Source organism: Solanum stenotomum, chromosome 2 (genome assembly GCF_019186545.1).
Source record: "Solanum stenotomum isolate F172 chromosome 2, ASM1918654v1, whole genome shotgun sequence".
Classification (NCBI taxonomy): domain Eukaryota; kingdom Viridiplantae; phylum Streptophyta; class Magnoliopsida; order Solanales; family Solanaceae; genus Solanum; species Solanum stenotomum.
In genome coordinates, this window is record NC_064283.1 from 36884616 (window position 1) to 36904381 (window position 19766).

Here is a 19766-nt window from a genome sequence, read left to right on the forward strand (position 1 = left end):
GAGAAAGCCTTACAACCTTAGAATCATTATTATGTGAGAAAACATTTCACATCTTACTTTGTCTGTTTATGAGAATGTCCTTTCAATAACACAACAACAACATCATTGATACTTTACTCTCAAAGCATCCTTAAAACATTTGCATATATTTCATAAGACAATGCATAAATCCAGAATTTACTTTTCAAGGCTCAAGACCCACTTCCAATCATCAACATTTAGCAATCATAAGTTATATATGGATTTCATCATAAATTCATCTAAAGCTAGCAATACATGCTTAATTTCATAAAACTCTTCCTTTATAGTTAGAATCCTATATCATATGATTCATAACTTGAAAACATGGTAATTGCATGGGTTCATAGGGTAAATCATCATAAAATCATAGTACTTCATCAATTCAGGCATAAGAGATCATAATTCAATCTTTTAAATCAATAATGAAAAGAACCCATGACAAATTAAAGAAAACCCTAACTCAATTGGGGAATTCTTGAAAAAAAGGACTTTGGGAACTCCATCTATGGAAAGAATCCATGGATGAAAACTATCATACCTTAAAGCCAAAAGCTTATCTTCAATAGTGAGAATGGAGGCTTGCCTTGAAACCCTAGGTTGAACCCTTCTTCTTCTCAAGTTTCTAGAGAGAGAAATATTTTGGAGAGGAGAATTGATCTTCTTTTGTGAATTTGGAAGAATGACTTGAATGGATTGAATTTGAAGGTTAAAAACACTTATATAAGGGTCTTAGTAAAGGGTAAAATGACCTATTATAGGAGATAATTAATTAGGAAAAGACCCAACTACCATGAAATAACTGTCGAACCCACCACCAATGGATCCTGGTCGACGGACTGCGGACTGACCCATATCCCATCCTGGTGGACTGTTGGCTAGGTCAGAGACCTGATTTTTAGGCCATCGAATGATGGGCCCTAACCACGGACCGTGGTCTGACCAACGGTTATTGGTCAAGCCATGGTTCTTGCCTTCATGGTCTGTTTTGGAAAGCCCATCCACGAACCACCCCTACGGACCGTGGTCCCATCCACGGACCATGGGTGGTCCTCGTGGGTTGGCACCTACAGCTCACTAAGAGTGTTATTTACCCTATTTTGGATCCGGGTGTTACATTGGCGCATAAACATAGGAAAAAAATTTCTCGGGCCAGGAAGGCGACATGCTGGCGCGTTTTGCCTATCCTCAAACTACAAAACACTTGCCCTGGTTCACTGTAGGCACGCCACACCAGGGTTTCCCTAGGTTTTTGTACTGCAGGCACACTACTCCAGGCCTGCAACTTCCATGCGTCTTCATTGGCGCACTTCAGGTGCGTCGCTCCATGCCTGAAGCTTATAGGAACTTTTCCTAGCTCCATGTAAGCACAATGTTCCCCAAACGCATCAACCAGTAAAACTAGATGGGTTTGGGGGCCAACCAAATTAAACCTTGAAAATTTTACCCTCAACCCTTCGAAACCTATTCCTATCAAACCATTTTCCCCCACATTAAAAAAAATAGCCGCTCCACCATCGTCCTATCTCTCCAAAGAAAATATTTCTTTCTCCTCCATTGGCATCTTCTCCAATAGCTTCGACACTCACCTGTTCAAACTTTATTTCTCCATTTTCCCCTATAAAAACACCCCACCACCCTTTCTTTTTCCTTCTCTCCCAAAATTTTTACCCATTCTCTAAAAATGGCACCAAAGAGAAAGCAAGTAGAGGGTGTAGCGGTTAGCAAGAAGTCCCGAAAAAGTGATGCCACCAGTTTTTCCGACCAAGCAACTACTCGGTTACCACCTTCCCCCTAAAAATTCAGAAAGCAAGTCGTAGGATATTATGAGGAGGACATGTTTGAATAACTAAAGAAGGCGAAGTACTTGGGCGATAAGCATGTATATGAAGGTCGGATGCAGCGGAGTTTCCCCAAATTCATGAGATGGTCTACAACTTGGGCATCTAGTATATTTTTCTGAATTAAGAATGGCCTCGACATTTCAAGAGTCGAAGGATGATAATGAGCCTATTGTTCATGATGCTTTTGATGATGAGAAGGATTTGGATGATGATTGTACATCGCTTATGATAGTTGATGGAGCCACTGATATGGCCGATGAGAATGTTGTTGATGAGGACGACGAGTCCTAGAGGCCCAGGGAGTTCTTTCTTTCACTCTTACCTTTTGTGTCAAATTGTTGCACAAAGGACAACGCTTTTCTTAAGTGTGGGGTGGGAGATTGAATTATGAGTATGTTCTTCAATTTTATTGAGTCTTTTTATTTTTTAGGACGGGTTCCTCACCTTTTGTTTTCAGTTCTTTTCCTGAGGATAGTCCCTTGAACCGAATATATTTTTTTTTCTTTGTTTGGGTGAATCTAAGTCATATAGTAGTGACTTGTCTCGATGATGGATGTATGACAACAGTCTTAAGGGAAAATTATTCATAGGTTTGTTAGAATTGGAAACCCGACCTTTGGAACTTTGAAGCCCCACTTGGAAGTTAGCTAGACATCATGGGTATTTTATGCATAATAAAGTAGAGTAAAGAAGAAACTCTTGAGAAACACATAGGTTCTTTAACTAGACTTTAAAAATAAAGAAGTTGGGTTTAATTGTGTGATTTCACTCAATGTATTTGTGTATGAGTATGCAATAAGTGTATTCATGTATATGTATCATGGTGCCATGTCTAGTGAGCTTTTGATTGGTTTCTTGCATAGAATAGCATCTACAACTTGCTCATGTGTGTGTGTGAAAATTGAGTTGCATAAAATTGTAAAGCATGATTTAGGCATTTCCTTGTATAGCATGTTCAGTTCTAATTTATGCCTCTTTGACATTATCCCTAGTGAAGCCCATTAAGCCTTAAAGTTTATTTCATTGTTAGCCGCATGATAAGCCTAATCAATTTTTTTGACACCCTCTCTCAATTTGATCCAAAAATATGTCATTAATTCACTATGTGGTGAAAAAAGGTTGAGTAAAAATAAGAGTGACTCAAAAAGGAAAAGGTGAGTGTAGTGAAGAATAGACGTGGAGAAAAGATACCATGAATTGATTACCAAAGTGTTGGCAGCATATAAACAACATAAAAAAATTGATGATATATTGAAATAAGTGAAGTGTGTGCTAGCGGTAAGTGCTTTGACTACCTAAGGGGGGAAATCAAAGGATATAGAGGCAATTTTCTAAGGGTGTGAGCAAAGGATAAAAGTATGGATAAGAGAGGAGAAAATGGTAAAGTGTAGTGTTGTGAAACTACTATATTAGGGAGGAAAGTTACTATAATATATATACCCAAAACTGTCCTCCCGTCCCGAAGCCGACACTACAACCAAATAAAGTCCTTTTGATTTCATGGTAGAATTCACAAACCTATGGCATGTTGTGATATGTTAAAATATTCTTTTGTCAGAGTGAGCGCTTAAATGTCAAGAAATTGTCCCTTTGAAGTGAATGCTTATGAAAATAAAGTGTAATGAGAGAAGGGTTTTACCAAAATAGTGAGGGGACTATTGATGCATGCTTCGGTTTATTGTTGCTCACTTTGTGAATACATGATCACATTGGCCTGATAGATTTATAAAGAGTTTTTTATTGAGGTTATGTTGTGTCTTGTGGAGTACCTTGGTTCTAAACGAAAATGTGTATTATTTCATGAGAGGTGAACTAAAACATGATTAAAATAGTTTGGTTGACACAAGTGCAGGTGGACTAGTCTTTAGGTGTTAATGGTGAAGTGATATCAATTTTGTAGAGAATTGTTCGAAGACGAAAAAAGGTTTAAGTGTGTGGTGGTGATCATGGGCGTATTTATATGTCCATTTCTTTTTCTTTTGCCCGCATGTACCTTTAGTTTAAAGAGCATTCTTTATTCTAATTGTTATGTTTTGATTGGTATTACAATGATTGTGCACTAAGACATGTGATTAGACGATGCAGGGAGTTTCAAGGGAAATTAATCACTTGGGAGCTGAAGTAGAGGAGGAAAGTGTGGAAGCAACTCAGAGGAGCATGCGAAAGAAAACACAAGAAAAATTTGTGATGGGATGCACTACAAGCGCGTCGCCCAGACCCATGATGCGTCCATGATTTGGACTCATTTAGGGCTCTATTTTATTAGATTTAGTGTCCTCAAATGCATATTTTGTCTCAATAACTGATGTAAAACCTTGAATTTCGGGTATTTGGACTTCGGGACAAAGCATGGACACTATTCAGCAACAAGGAACAAGGCGGCTCAAAGAACGAAGAAATGAAGGACTAAGGATCACCTAACCCATTAGGCTAGTCGTCGAATGGCCTTGGTCTCGCCTAATGTTCCAGTGTGCCAAGACCTGAAGGAGAAGATCTAGTCGGTGAGATAAAAAAGTAGTCGGCGTTTCGCCGAATAGTTCCACAATGCAGTGCTTTATCACCCAAAGGTACAAGACCTCAAAGATGCTACAGGCAAAAGCAAAACGGCGATACAAATGACCAAAGGGCGGATCACCGAGTGGATCGGTGATCCCCACTTACTGCGCCGAGTGATCCTTCGAAGCACACTTTTTGACAACTATAAATTCTTGTTAAATTTTTAGTTTAGCATCAGTTTTATGCAATCAGAAACCATTTTTAAAGTTATTTAGTTTTAGAACTTGGTTTTTGGAGACAATTTTCCTTGGCTTTGGAGTTTTTGAAGATTCCCATTTCGAAGAAATTGGAAGTGGGTATTGAAGATTTTTCATCTTAGACGTTTGTAAAGACCATATCAATCGTACCCAATTGATGGAAACATATTTCGGTATCAATCTCTACCTTTTTACTATGTCTAGCTAAAACCCCAATTCGTGGAGTGTGATTATGCGATTATGGGTTAAATTAACTGTTGGTTATTGCTAATTGATTGTTTATTCGATGTTTAAAAGTGATTTCGCTCAGTAATTGTGGTTGAATTTAATGGGTTGTAGTTGCAAATACAATCTTAACTTTGTGTTTTTGGCTTGCTCGAGAAGAGGTCATAAAACAAAATTATTGAATCGATGGTCTGTGGGTATTGGGTTGGCATGGGTTCAGCTCGAGAGAGTGAATCCTAAACTCTTTCCCACACATTCAGCTCGAGAGAATGAATGGACTAAAGTGAAGGTTGTGTTTCAATGCGGCTTATTGGTGTTCGAAAGAAACCAATTCGATTCGAGGTAAATTGTTCGAGAGAAAGTTTACCCCCACTAAAGTCTAGCTTATTTACTGATTTACAGCGGTTTACTATTAATTGCAATTACCCATTTGTTTACCTTATCCCATAATCCTATCACATCCCAAGAATTCCGTCTCCATATTCGTGTTTTCATGTTAACTGTTGTTTTTAGTTGCTAGTTGACTACAACCCCCCCCCCCCTTTTTGATACTTGACACTTATGTCACCCTTTTATTATCATGTTTTTCTTCATAAATGTTTTTATAGATTTGATTGACTTGAACACATTTATGTTTTTCTATTGATTCTCAATTACAAACCAATCCCTTAGGACTCGACCCCAACTCACTAGTTGGGTTATATTACTACTCACGATCGTTGGAACTTGATATGGAAGTAGTATCCTGATACATGAAATCAACCCAAAACTGTTGATGCCCAAGATGGACACAAGGTTGGTGAGTTGTGCCAAGGCCAAAACTATTGAAGGTCAATGCTAGCGCACAGCGCCAAGCTCCAATCTATTGAAGGCTAGTGCTGGTGCACCACGTCAGGCCCCCAACTAATGCAGTCCAGGTCAGGTGCTATGGTGGTGCACCACCCAATTATTGCCCCGATGAAAAATCTAAATTTTAGGATTTCGAATCCAAGAAGAAAAGAGATTATTTTCCCTAACCCTATAAATAGATCATTATGCCTCTTTTGTAGGGTTCCGTCTTCTTTTTGAAGTGTATCAACAAAGGAATAGAATTCACGTAAGGTTTCTTTTCTTCTACTTTTTCTTAATCATTAATTTGGATGAAAACAATTCTCTTTATGTTTTTTATTAACATGAGTAGCTAGAACCCTTGTTCTAGGGTTGCGACTATGAATGATGGTTGAATGTTCGTTTATTGGATAAAGTTGGTTATCAGATAAAACTCTTGTGTTCTTGAATTACTATTTTCATGCTTTATCACCATTAGAATAAATTTATTTTCTTTTTCTTGAACTCGGTAGATAAATAGAGGGATAGAATGTGAAATACAAGGAGCATTATAGTTTCTTACATAAAACTAGAAGTGATTTGTATCTAGGATAGGTAATACCTAGTTGTCATGCTTGATTATGAAACAAGAAGAGAGCTTAATTTTCCATAGTTTATTCAATCTATTACTGTTCAACAATGTAGTTAGACTGTCAACTAGGTAGGTGAATAGAGGTTGAGAGATCATGATCATAATATTTACCTTGTAAATCAGTAATTTGATAATCATTTGAAATCCATAAAAGTAATACGAAGCATGAATTCTTAGTTATGTTACAGCTCTGGAATTGTCCCAAACTATTGTTACCATCAACTGTGAAGTATGCTAATTCTTTAATTCTTGTCTTGTTAATTTACAAATATAAATCAAACTTTTGTGGCACACTTGCATTTAATTGTGGGTTTAGTGGAATTGAATATAAACTAATAAGTCCTTTGGGTTTAACAATTTGGCTCCGAAAGAGTCACTATATTACTTGCGTGACCATGTACACTTGTGTATAATTTGGGAGCAACAAGTTGGTGAGGTCTTTAATATGAAAAAGCTAAAAGAGTTATTGTTTTAAATTAGTGATGTCATCTTGGTCATTACATGTGATAACGATATCTTTAACATAAATTACCAAATAAATACATAGATCTGTAACATATGCCAACAAAACAAAAAGTGATAAGCTTTACTACAAGTCATGACAAGCTCTTGAATAATCGTGCTAAAATTTCAAAATCAGACTCGAGGATAATGTTTCAAACCATAGAGCAGTCGACATGCAAGTTCACTAATCCCCCATACACAAAAAAAAAACATGTAGTTGTTTCATATAAACGTTTTCTTCAAGGTTCATGTCTCCCAAACTACACCCTTTTACAAAATTAAAGCAGTCGACATTAACCCAACTAGGTTGAGATCGAATCCCACATAGAGTGTTGTTAGAGATATTTATAACTTTCTATTAAAATTCTATTTTGTAACTATTATTGGAGAATTGAATTTTTTATGAGAATTTACTGACTAATTTAACTACTTAGATTCTTATCAATAATACATGTGAACTAGATTAAATTCTTAGATATCGGGACCCAAGAAAATACTTTAATATCAACTCTTTAAGGTGTGTTCATTGTGCAAAACTAACGAATATATAAGTCTCCTAAAGCTTTTTGGCCCAATGAAAACAATATCACCCTAAGTCCTTATCGACACTTGAGTGTCGAGTTAATTTTTTCATTCATCAAAAGTTTTTAGTTATCCTCTCTCAAGCTCAAGCTATTAGATGGAGGTTGATAGCCCCAACTCACTGTTAATGATCCTTTTTTTCTTATCTTAACATCATTTGTCAAACATCTCTTCATCCTTCATTTTTATCTCTATTCCAACCTTAATCTCTTTGTCCTTGCTGCCAAGGTTCTTGGTTAGGACTTTGATAGTTTGAACGGGAACCCCCCATGTGATTTTTAACATAGTGAGCCTCTTCCTCATAAGTTTGGAAAGCATCCTTGATCTATATCTTTCCACAACATTCATTTTCTGTGTTGAGGTACCCATCACATGCTTCGTCAATACCTCCATTTGTGTCATCAACTTTGTCATCATTTCTTCTTTGGCCTCTTCTCTGAGTATCTCTTCCTTTGACAACTTTTTAGCTGATGCACTACTTATCTTTCTAGCTTATCTGGTGTGCCAAACATTGTTCGTCTTAGTCACTTGGTCAATCATAACATTGTCCTCGTCATAAGTGTGGTCCATCAGTGAACCATTTACATCATTGTTGCCCACAGACTTGTTTATTGCATCTAGAGATATGTATAAGATTTCTAGCAACACTTCATTTGGTAGCTTGTGATTCAAATAGTAACTACCTTCTACTAGATCTAATTCAAGCTTTGTGTAGTGCTTTACTTGGCGCTTGTCTGAAGTTGTGGTCTCATCCTTAAGCTTGATGTGTCTACTTGGAGGAAAGAACCTCTTCAATAATGCACTATGAGCTCTGGCCAGGTAGTGATGGATGCCTTTGGTAATTCTCCAATTCATGTAGTTGCTTTACCAAAATCACACACAGACAAACACATGGAGGCCCATAAAACCCAACAATAATAGACTAACAAATATACGTGACATACACTTCCTATGTGAAGTTTTGGTGCGAGAGTAAGATGCCTTTTTTTTAGCTCTTCTAACTATGCTTTCGAGAATGAGAACAACCTCATATGATTCCTTCTTGATAGATACATAGGATGTTGTAATGCAGACAAACTCCAACAAAGTCCTTAAGATGTTTTGTTAAGGTCTTCCAGAGGTAGATCATTGGACAAGCCTTTCATGTCTGGTAAGTATAACATCATACTAGTGATGTTGAAAGTTGCATTTCTAACCGGTGGTGGAGGTCTAATGGTACTAGCATGGCTCACTTGTGTAGTAGCTTCTGCAGTGGCAACCTTCGCTACCAACCTATGGTAGTTCTCATCACCCATTACAAAAGTTAACCTTTGACATCAGAATGTTCTTTATATTTCTGAGTTAATTGGAACCAAGGGAAGATCTTTGACTCCTAGTGGGACATAAATTGTGGAAAGTCCTGCAATGGACAAAAATTATCAGTGTAATTTACAAAAGAAAATAATAGCTACTTATTGAATTTATACAAATTATAAAACTCTAAACTACACTCCCTTGCAACGAGACTAGAATTCTAATGTCGCCCAAACTACACTTTTTTACTGAATTAAAGCCACAGATTATAAAATACTATAATCCAACTAGGTTGAGGTCGAATCCTATAAGAGAGTTTCTAGAGATCTTTATAACTTGCAATTGAATCTAATTTGTAACTATTATTGAAAATTTAGGGGTGTTTATGAGAAATTACTAACAACTTTAAATAAAGATGAACTAGGTTTACAATCCTTAAATATCGAAACTCAAACAAATACGTTACTGTCAACTCATTTAGGTGTGTTCATTGTGCAAAACTAACGAATCCATAAGTCTTCTAAAGCCTCTAAGTCTATTTAGACCACAAGTAAAATTAATGCCTCTATTTAAAATAAGAAAACTAGTAATTTGAGGGTAAAATCTCTATGAAATTGAAATCCAACAAAAATGGTACAATCTTTCGTAAAAATCCAGTTTAATCAATAAAGTAGTAAACGCTCCCTAAAAGCCCAAATCAAGTAAAAATTGAGGCATATTAGTTTTAAACTCAAAAATTCATATTTTTTTGTCTTTAACCCATATTATGATCAACTATCAGTGCAATGCGTGTGAATGCATACCAATCATAAATATAAAAACCATAATACATATTTATCCAGCATGATAAGAGATAGACACCATCCAAAGTACGAGCGTACTAACTTGGAACTCCTACTAGTCCAACTCCAAAGTCTCAGTCCCATAATCACAATATAAAGGGAGATAAAACAATGAATGAAAACAAATATGACACAAAATTACTAATCCAGAACTCACCTACTTCTACCACCAACTTTAAATTCCCCAAGGCATTCTAAGGATTCTATAATCTAGTCTCAAGGCGAAGAACGACCTAATCTAAGTCTCAAGGCTAAGCTACTAATTTAAAGTACCAAAAATGTCAAAAGAGTATAACTAAGATCATGAAAGCCTAACATCCACTCTAAATCCTTCATAACGATCATAAAACTCATAATATATAGAATTTTAACTAAGATAAAATCTAAATAAATTAAGTCATAACCTACCTCGAAGATAATTTGCAAACACAAACTGTCACTCGAAAGCACTCCACTTTTGAAGAGCCTCGAATCGTTGCACGTATAAAAATAGAATCTACGCATCAATATGGGACTAACAACACTCATATTGGCAATATGAAATTTGTACAAAAAATGAGTAAAAAATTGACCCTCAGGCTCGACATCAAAAAAGAAAATAACTACATCATCACGTTCCCCTTGAGATTCGGATCACATCCCCCGAAATTGGGCAAAGATGGGAACGAACTCAAACCTCAAATGGTCTGAAAATGTTACTTTAAAGAAATGGAAATCAAGGATTTTGAGACCCCAAATGAGAAGAAATTTCGAAAGTGAAGCCTAAATACGTAATAGGAAGCACATGGAAAGAATCTAACCTTGAAATCACTTGAAATGATCAAGATATAAAGAAATCCTTCTTTGTCCAAGCTTACTTAATTATGTTTAAGTCTAGGATGTCTTAGGAAAAAAATGAAGAAGAAACTTAAAACACTCAGTGATCATTGCTCTTGTGGAATGTTGTCGCATGTGTAGATGCCACCACTTTCCTTGGGCTCCATCAGAGTGGCCATAATCTCGTAGCGGTGGCAAAGCTTTGCAGGTGCACTATCGGCGCAGCGCCAAGGCTCTACAGCTCTGGCTACCTACTAGTGTCATCAGGCTTTGCTGGTATGATTAGCTCATTATAGGAGTGGCTATGAGATTCCATCCAAGCTCCGCGGGGAGTGAATGCCTTAACAACTTAGAGTAAAATACCAATGTCTCGAATGGACCCTCAAGATTTATCCACAGTCCTGCAAACACAAACTGAATATTCTACCTAACCATGTATGACATTTTGAACTCAAAGGAATTTACAAAATAACCAACAAAGGTTATCTCAATGAAATGTTGATCGAAGTCAACACTACAACAAAAAATAACTAAAAAACTAGTAAGCAACCAAACATTACAATGGGACTCAAACCAAAGGTCTTACTAGATCAAAATCAACGTTTTGGAGCTAAGGACACTAATTTAAATCTCATTCCAAGATTGTTTACCAAGAATGTTGACTGCAGTCAATCTTTTTCAATTCATAATCCCCAAATAGGCAAAACAACTCACCCAAAACTCTTACAAACACCTTGGGGAGAAATCACACTCCTCGACAAACCACACATACAATACATATGCTATGAAGAAGGGAAATATAGTAAGAAAATACAAAAGCAAGAAAATAACCACGAGGGTCATTATATTATATCCTAAGAAAGTAAGCCTTTCGAGTATACAGAATATTGTGGTAGACTTGAAGCCCACAAATTTGCAGAATTGCAAAAGGTTTGATCAACTTATGTTGCGTTACCTTATTTATATCTAAGCTACCGAGATGAAGGTCACACAAGATATAGTCCTTGATACTAAGACTTCTGATGAGGATAAGTGAGAGGTTATAACAACTCAGAAAATGATAGGTTAAACTAGAGCCTCATCGTGTGGGTTAGTGTAACCTTAAGTTGATGTCTAGGCAGTTATAGAAATAATTTGAGCAAGGAGGAAGCCTAGGGTGCAAGCAAGGGCCTAAGCTAGAAAGATAAAGTGGAAGAAGCCTTGTTCTTTGATGGGCCTTTTGGTGATAGGGCTACTTGATCGCCCAAAGGGTTGGGCGAGTCGCCCTTGTGCCCTTGTGATCACCTAGTGGGCTGTCCCATTGGCCTAGATTCTGGAGCAAAGGGCGAGCCAAGTCGTAGCTCGCCAAGCAAGCTGGCGAATCGCCCATTGGTCCTCTAGATCGCCCAAAGATCTATCTATTTTGTGAGCCTACTGGAAAAATGGGCAAGCCAAGGGTGCACTTGGCGAGTCACCTAGTGCCCTTGGCGACCCATGAGGTCCAAAGGGCAAGCTTAGTTGGGTAGGGTGCAGAATTTTAAGTTTAAACTTTGTGGGTCCTTAGTTCTTTTACAAAGATTGAGTCCTCATTATTCTATTCTTTTCCTAGAAACTATATAACCCTTTTAAATTTGAATCCCTTCAATTAATTCACACCAAATAGAATTAAAAGAAGACCCATTTTCTCTCAAATATTTCTCTCTCTAGAAGAAACCCCATTGAAGAAGAAGCTAGGGCTTGAAGCTTGGGTCAAGAACAAAGTCCACTAATGAAAGCTTTCATTAGGGCTTTGATAAAGGTATGTGAAGCTCATTCATCTATGGGTTCTTCCACCCATAGATCCCCCTTAGTAATCCCCCAATTGTGGATCAGAAACCCAATTCAAACTGGGGTTCTTCTTACATTGTGGGTAGGGTTTGGGTATGATTCCAATCTAGTGAATAATACCCAATTATGATTGAATTAGCTTTGTTTAATGATATTATGATGATTTCATGTGATTGCTATGGTAAACCCCAATCTAAATTGATGAATGTGATATTTGTGGGTTTATGCCATTAGAGGTGAAATTGAAGGTTCATGAGTACTCTTCCTAATTCAATGTTATGTGTGGTAATCGATCAAAGTTACGATCATATAATCATGAATTGAAATAGACTTTATTGTATATGATTGATCTTGACTTGTAAAGTTAGAATTGAACCTTTATGATCAATTATGACTAAAACCACCTAGTAATGATGAATATGATTAGATTTCCTTGAAATCTAGGTATGAATGAAGGTTACAAGAAGTAAAGCTTGAATGTAAAGCTTGTAGTAATGAATGTTGATCAGTAGGGTTCGAAGGTAAATCCAATATGATTGAACTATGAATGTTAAGGCTTGAGAGTAAAGTCTAAACATGAGATAGATGATTAAAGTATAGAATTGTGGTAGAAGTCCTATACCTACTTAGTTTACATTATGAAGGCTTAGACACACCAAGTGATAGACTCACTTGAGTCATGACGATACCAGTGTCTAATGTAGAATTCTAGATATGGTTTTAGGCATGGGTATGCTATGACATGAAGGGTTCTGTCACATAGAATGATTCTAGGTTGAAAGGTTTTTCCACCTAAAATTAATCGAAGTCTTAGGACTATTAAATGTGATGAGTCTTGTCGTGACTCCCCTAAATGACCTTTACATGATAGGAATGTGTGGTGAGATCCCTTACTCCTAATTAATTAAGAATGGGGGAGTGTGGGGTGATTACCCGTTTGTAGGTGTGACTCCAAGGCAAGAGGTGATTACCCATTAGCCTTTATATTGATATGGAGGCGAATACCTATATCATCTTAATATGAATATGGAGGCGAATACCTATATTCTTCTAATAAAGAATATGGAGGCGAATACCTATATTCTTCTAATAATTAACATGGAGGTGAATACCTATGATTCATTGATATGTATGACTAGAGGTGAATACCCTTGACTTTATGATTCCATGATATGCATGCCTTGAGGTGACTTTCCCCTTGCATTTATGAACATGAGCATAACTAGTTTGGGATAGTAGGTCTAGATACCTCTCCACTTCATGCATGACTAAGAGGTGATTACCATTGTCTTTATGATGTTAAGAGATGATGAATATGAATGATGAACCTAAGTGTCTAGCTTAGCATGGGTAGGATTATGGGGTCTTGTTCATGCATGGCACAAGCTTGCCTTAAGATGACTCATGAGATGTTTGCTCTTATAGGATGTATGTTTATATTGGATTGTGCTATAGTTGCCTTCCATAACATGATATGATTGAGTAAGGTGGTAGTTCCCTTGTCTATATGAAGTAAGCTAATAGTAAGACCAAAATGAGGGTGAATGTGACTAATATGACTTCAAGGCTATGCTTTGTGTGAAGGGTAGTATGGGATGCCTTGCATGCATTGCACAAGTGTGTCTTAAGGTTACTTAGGAGTATGGTACCCTTGTGGTAGAAAAGCTTAAAGACTTAGACCATGTATATAGACTATGATTAAGATGACCAAAAAGGGATACTTGGCTTGGGTGGTATTATGGGATGCTATTCATGCTTTGCACTTGTACGCTTTTGAGGTTACTTGAGAATGGTGCTATTATGGTCAAGATGACTAAGAGTCAATTATGCTTATCTGATGACTATGATGAAGACTTGGCTTACTATGATTATGATTTATCTCTTATTCTCATTAACCATGTCTTATGTTGACTTATGTTTATATGATGCTTATGTTGGAGATTATGCTATGACTATGATGACTATGCTATGACTATGATGATTATGCTATGAATATGTTACTATCTCTTATGCTTATGACTTCTGTTGACTAACCATTTTGAGATGCTCTTATGATGTTGTGCTAGCTTTCATACTTACATTTTGTACTAATGCATATTGCCTACATTCTAACCAAATGTAGGGTTGGAGACTTGAGTTTCTTTGGAGGCTAGGTTCTAAGGTTCAAAAAGACTTGAAGATTTGGTGAGTCCTCATAGCTTCGAGGACGAACCCACATTATTCCTTTATGTCATGTCTTTATGTTTTTAGACTTTGTTGGGCTGCGTCCCAAGACTTTTATTCATGAGTTTAATAGATGGTTTGAGACAAAGAGTATAGAAAGACTTCTGCTTTCATTTATGAAAGATGACTTCGATTGTAAAAGTTTTAAATTTTTTCGTATTTTTCTATTATCTTATGTTCAGGATATGCTAAGGGCTTGTATACGACCCCATCGGGGTCAAGTACGCCATGTTACGTCTAGGGAGTACCCCTGGGTCGTGACAAAGGTGGGGTTGTCTCTCATGCTAGGGCGTGTAGTCGGTGGCTTAGTAGTACCTATTGATGGAAGGGGGGGCTCTAAGCGATCAGAAGTGAAGACGTGTTGAAGTGAAAGCCAAGATATTTCCTCATACTTGTTGGCATCTTTGGAATAAGTTGGAAAAAATGAGATGGCAATGGAGACAAGGATGCAATACAAGTTGGGGAATAAGCAAAGTATGAGCCTAAGGGACAATCACGGGAGATGGGGAAGTTGGTAACAAAATATAATACTTTCCTCTTTGTTCTAAGAAACTATTGTGAGGATTGGAGAATACTGAAATTCTTGAAACAAGATATGAGTAACAATGCTAAAGGTAGAGGAGTATTTATAGGAAAAAACTATAATATCACCTAAAAGGACGCAATTTAAGTCGAATGATGTATTAGAAGATGAATGAACAAGTCACAAATAATGAAGAGACATATAAAGTAAAAATAAGAAAAGATGGAAAGTAAATATTTTGTTAGGATTTTCAGCTTCCCTTAAGATGCTTTAAAAGACAAAGTGAATATTTTATAGGGATTTGTTATCATCATTATAATGCTTTAAGAATTGAACCACTCACAAGAACAAATTGCATGTAGCCACATATTTCTAATAAGACGAAAATGAATGATTTGTGTCAACACAATAATGAGAAATGATATTTCATTTCCTTCTAAAACAAAACACATTTCATGTTTCTGAGAAGAGGTTAATACTTGAGATTTGTCGAACAAAGAAGAAAAATCATTTATGCTCACTAGACAAAAGGAAAATTTTGTCTAAAGAACATGGGGACTATCTGTATTGAAAAAAAATAGACAAGAACATGGTAGAGTTATACGCTAACACTTGGAAGGCCAAGTCAAGAATAGTCCTGAAGAAAGATGACACACTTGACTCTGAGACATGAAATCAAAAAGACTCAAGTGAATGAAGGACGAGTCAACTGACAGTACTAGCTGTTATGAAATAATCATAGAGACAATGTCATACTTTACTTCTTTAGTCTTAAATGCTATTTAATTTGTCATTCAATGAGAGTTACAAGGGAATAATTCTAGTCTATTAGATCTTGAGAATTTCTCCCTGTAAAAGGGGTCAGCTCTTCTTGTTGAAGGACACTTGATTTTTACTTATTCAATACTAAATTCTTACATTTAGAAAACACATTCTTACTTATTACTTACTTGTCAGCTCTTGTGTACATCAAACTCATCTGCAATCATCTTGATCAAGGATATCATCGAAATTGGGCTAACATGCTCTAATTACTTTATATTGTTAATTTATTGAGTGTTATTTAGCTTATCAATTATTTACAACATTCTTATTTATCATTTTGTTATTAATCAATTCAATGCATGTGCTCTTTAAATTTCACATATAAATTTAACTGTACCTTTTTTGGGTAAATAGTACCACAATTTACTAGCAGAGAATCAAAGAATTGGATGTTGGTACTAACATTTGTTGTAACATGACTTGAACTTAATGTAAAAAAATTTACTAAAGATTTTAGGAGAATAATGGATTATTTGTATTTATTGGTGAGAAAAAAAGCCTTATAAGAGTTGTTGAGTTTTTGGTTATATATATGACTTGTGCTTGTAATGTAAGAGAATGTGCTTGGGAATTAATATGACAACTAAATTATGACAAATGAATAAAAACATGAGCTAGATCTCTGATAAGAATTGGGTTGCCAGAATAAACAAGAAAATAATGCAGAAGCAAAACTATAAAGATTAAAGACAAAAACCGAAAGATATGCAAAATTCAAGAATAAAATCCCCAATTTCAAGATAAAGTACTTAGAACCCTAATTGATTTTAGTATTTAAAATTAGCGGATTAAGACTAATTATGATACTAATAGAGTCAATTCAAGAACTTAGATCAAAAGTGATCTAGACCCCTATTACGATGAAATTAGAGACAACAATTAGTATAAGACTAATCACCTTCTTTAATTTAGAATAGAAACCAAAGATATCAAATTAAGAATTAATCTTACCACTTAAAAAATTGTTCTTATAAGGTTGTAAGATAAATCCATAATCACCACACACAAAGGTGTAAAGAAGAGAAACCTCTCAAATAATATTAAGCATGTATGTTTGTCTCTTAAAATAATAAAATCAACCCCTATATATAGGGAAAACCTATCCCAAATAGAATAGGCTTTAAATCCTACTTCTATGAAAACTTTAAACTAGGTAACTTTTAAACTAGGAAACTTTAAACTAGGAAAACAAGAAAACTTTAAACTAGGAAACTTTTTAAACTAGGAAAATTTTAAATTAGGAAACTTTTAAAATAAGAACTTTTGACTTTAAGCATTCAACTCTTAGGACTCTTTTATTGGGCTTCATGTAACCCAATCTTCTTTCTTTTGGGCTTGAATTTGGACATCTCTTTCGTGATAAACATATTCTCGATTTTGTATTTAAGCCTGTCAACTTTAGTACAAGTAGGATGACATGGATGCTATCATTCCCCTCTTCTTGAAAACAATTCGTCTTCGAATTTAAATCTCTCAAAATCAAGACGACATGAATTAGCAAATAACATCCATTACTCGAATGCAACAATGGTAGGAACAAAACAAGATAGTGACCATGTGTCCACTTAATCCAATTAATCTTGACATGTATAAATACACCCCTATAAAGCATGTGAACATCATTATCCCAATAGAAAATTCTCCTACTTATATAAACACAATGAACTCCTTGTCTAGATGACATTGTGAATGATACATCCAACTTCAATTTAGCTCTATCAATAAAGTTCTCCAACGGGCATGACAAAGACAATATAAAATTCCTATCAAATTGAACACTTTTGTGATATAACCAAGCATCTTCAATTATACCTCCCAAAGATTCTTCCACATAAATAGTAGTCACCCATTCTTCAATATACATTGTATCCAAATAAGCATTGAAGTGCTCATAATCATGAACCTCATCATCACTAGTAGCAAATACTCTTTTCAACTCACAATAACCAACACTTGAAGAATTATGACTCATTACATATATAGAATCATATTCCAACAAGTTATCACACAAAAACACTTGAACAAGAGAGGAAGAATCCTCAAACTTATTCACACAACACACCCTCTTCTTTTTCCTCTCTTGGAATGTCAGAATGATCTCCCTTTCTCCTCTCAATCTTTTCTCTCTCAAATTTCTTCATTGCCTCGTTCACTTGTTTCTAATCTTCATAAACTTGGGTTGGAGTTAAAGGTGCAAGTGTATATTTTATTTTATTTAGCTCAAGAGAAATTCTATTTTTCTCCTATCATAAAATTGCCTTCCTATTAAATTGTCATGGCCGCCCAAGCATGATGTGACAATTTTGCATTGGAATGACATCACATTGAATATTATCGAAATATCTCCCAATAGAGAAAGAAATCATGCAATGCTTAGTCACCTTAATCTCACCAAAATCATTCAACCGTCATCGCTTATAAGGAGTAGTGTGTTTAATGCATGTAAGTTTCAACTTCTCCACAACGTATGAACTTATCACATTAGTACCACTTTCACTATCAATAATCATAGAGCAAATATTACCATTTATCCCATACCTTGTATGGAAAATAGTTTCTCTCCTTAAATTAGCTATGGTGACATTCTTCTCCTTCAACCGTTTGGTCAACACATCAACACAATTAATATCGTTTTGAGTTCTAGCTTCATTTTTCTTACCTTTTTTAAACATCTCAAAAAATATCAAAGAAACAAATATCTCTCAATTTGAATTTTTTGTCTCTATATTGATCTCACTCTCTCTTGCCTTTTCCACTCAAATTACTACCTTTGGATGGATCCTTCAGAATTTATATATAAACCTTATTAGTAACAACCTTTTAGAAATAAGATGTAGAAAGAAAGGAATTTATCAATACCCAGATAAATTGGGATTGATGAGACAAGAAAAAAGACCACTTTTTAAAGCAAGAAAACAAACTTCAAAAGTTCCCCTCTTCTTGATTTTCCTTTCTGAAGTAGAAAATCAAGAATCAAAACAAATATGGAGTTTTTTGAAATAAGTAATAGAATTTTCTTTTTCTTTTTTTTTTTTATAATTTTTTTTTTTTGTAATTTTTTTTTGGTGAACTTTTAAGCAACTAGAAAAGATTTTTTTTTTGAAACTCCCAAGATTATCAACAACAGAACCTTGATAGAACCGCTATGACACCACTTGATAAGAATTGGGATACCAGAATAAATAAGAAAATTATGCGGAAGCAAAATTATAAAGATTAAAGACATAAATTGAAAGATATGTGAAATTCAAGAATAAAATCCCCAATTTCAAGATAAAGTCTAAGAACCCTAATTGATCTTAGTATTCAAAATTAGTGAATTACGACTAATTATAATACTAATAGAGTGAATTCAAGAACTTAGATTAAAAGTGATCTAGACCCCTATTACAAAAAAATAGTGACAACAATTAGTATAAGATTAATCACCTTCTTTAATTTAGAATAGAAATATCAAATTAAGAATTAATCATACCTCTTAAAGAACCGTTCTTATTAGGTTGTAAGATAAATTCATAGTCACCACACACAACGGTGTAAAGAAGAGAAACCTCACAAATAATATTAATTATGTTTGTCTGTCTCTTGAAATAATAAAATCAACCCCTATATATAGAGAAAACCTATCTCAGATAGAATAAGATTTAAATCCTACTTTTATGAAAACTTTAAATTAGGAAAACTTTAAACTATGTAACTTTTAAACTAGAAAACTTTAAACTAGGAAAACATGACAACTTTAAACTAGGAAACTTTTTAAATTAAAAAAACTTTAAACTAGAAAACTTTTAAAATATGAACTTTTGACTTTAAGCATTCAACTTTTTGGACTCTTTTATTGGGCTTTGTGTGGCCCAATCTTCTTTCTTTTGTGCTTGAATTTGGACACATCTTTTGTGATAAACATATTCTTATTTTTGTATTGAAGCCCGTCAACTTTAGTACAAGTAGGTTGACATGGATACTATCAACCTCTTTTGTGCAAATAGAGAATCAAAAGGAATTTCAAGTTAAAAAAATGGAGAAATGATTTAAAGACGTATTTTATGTGAA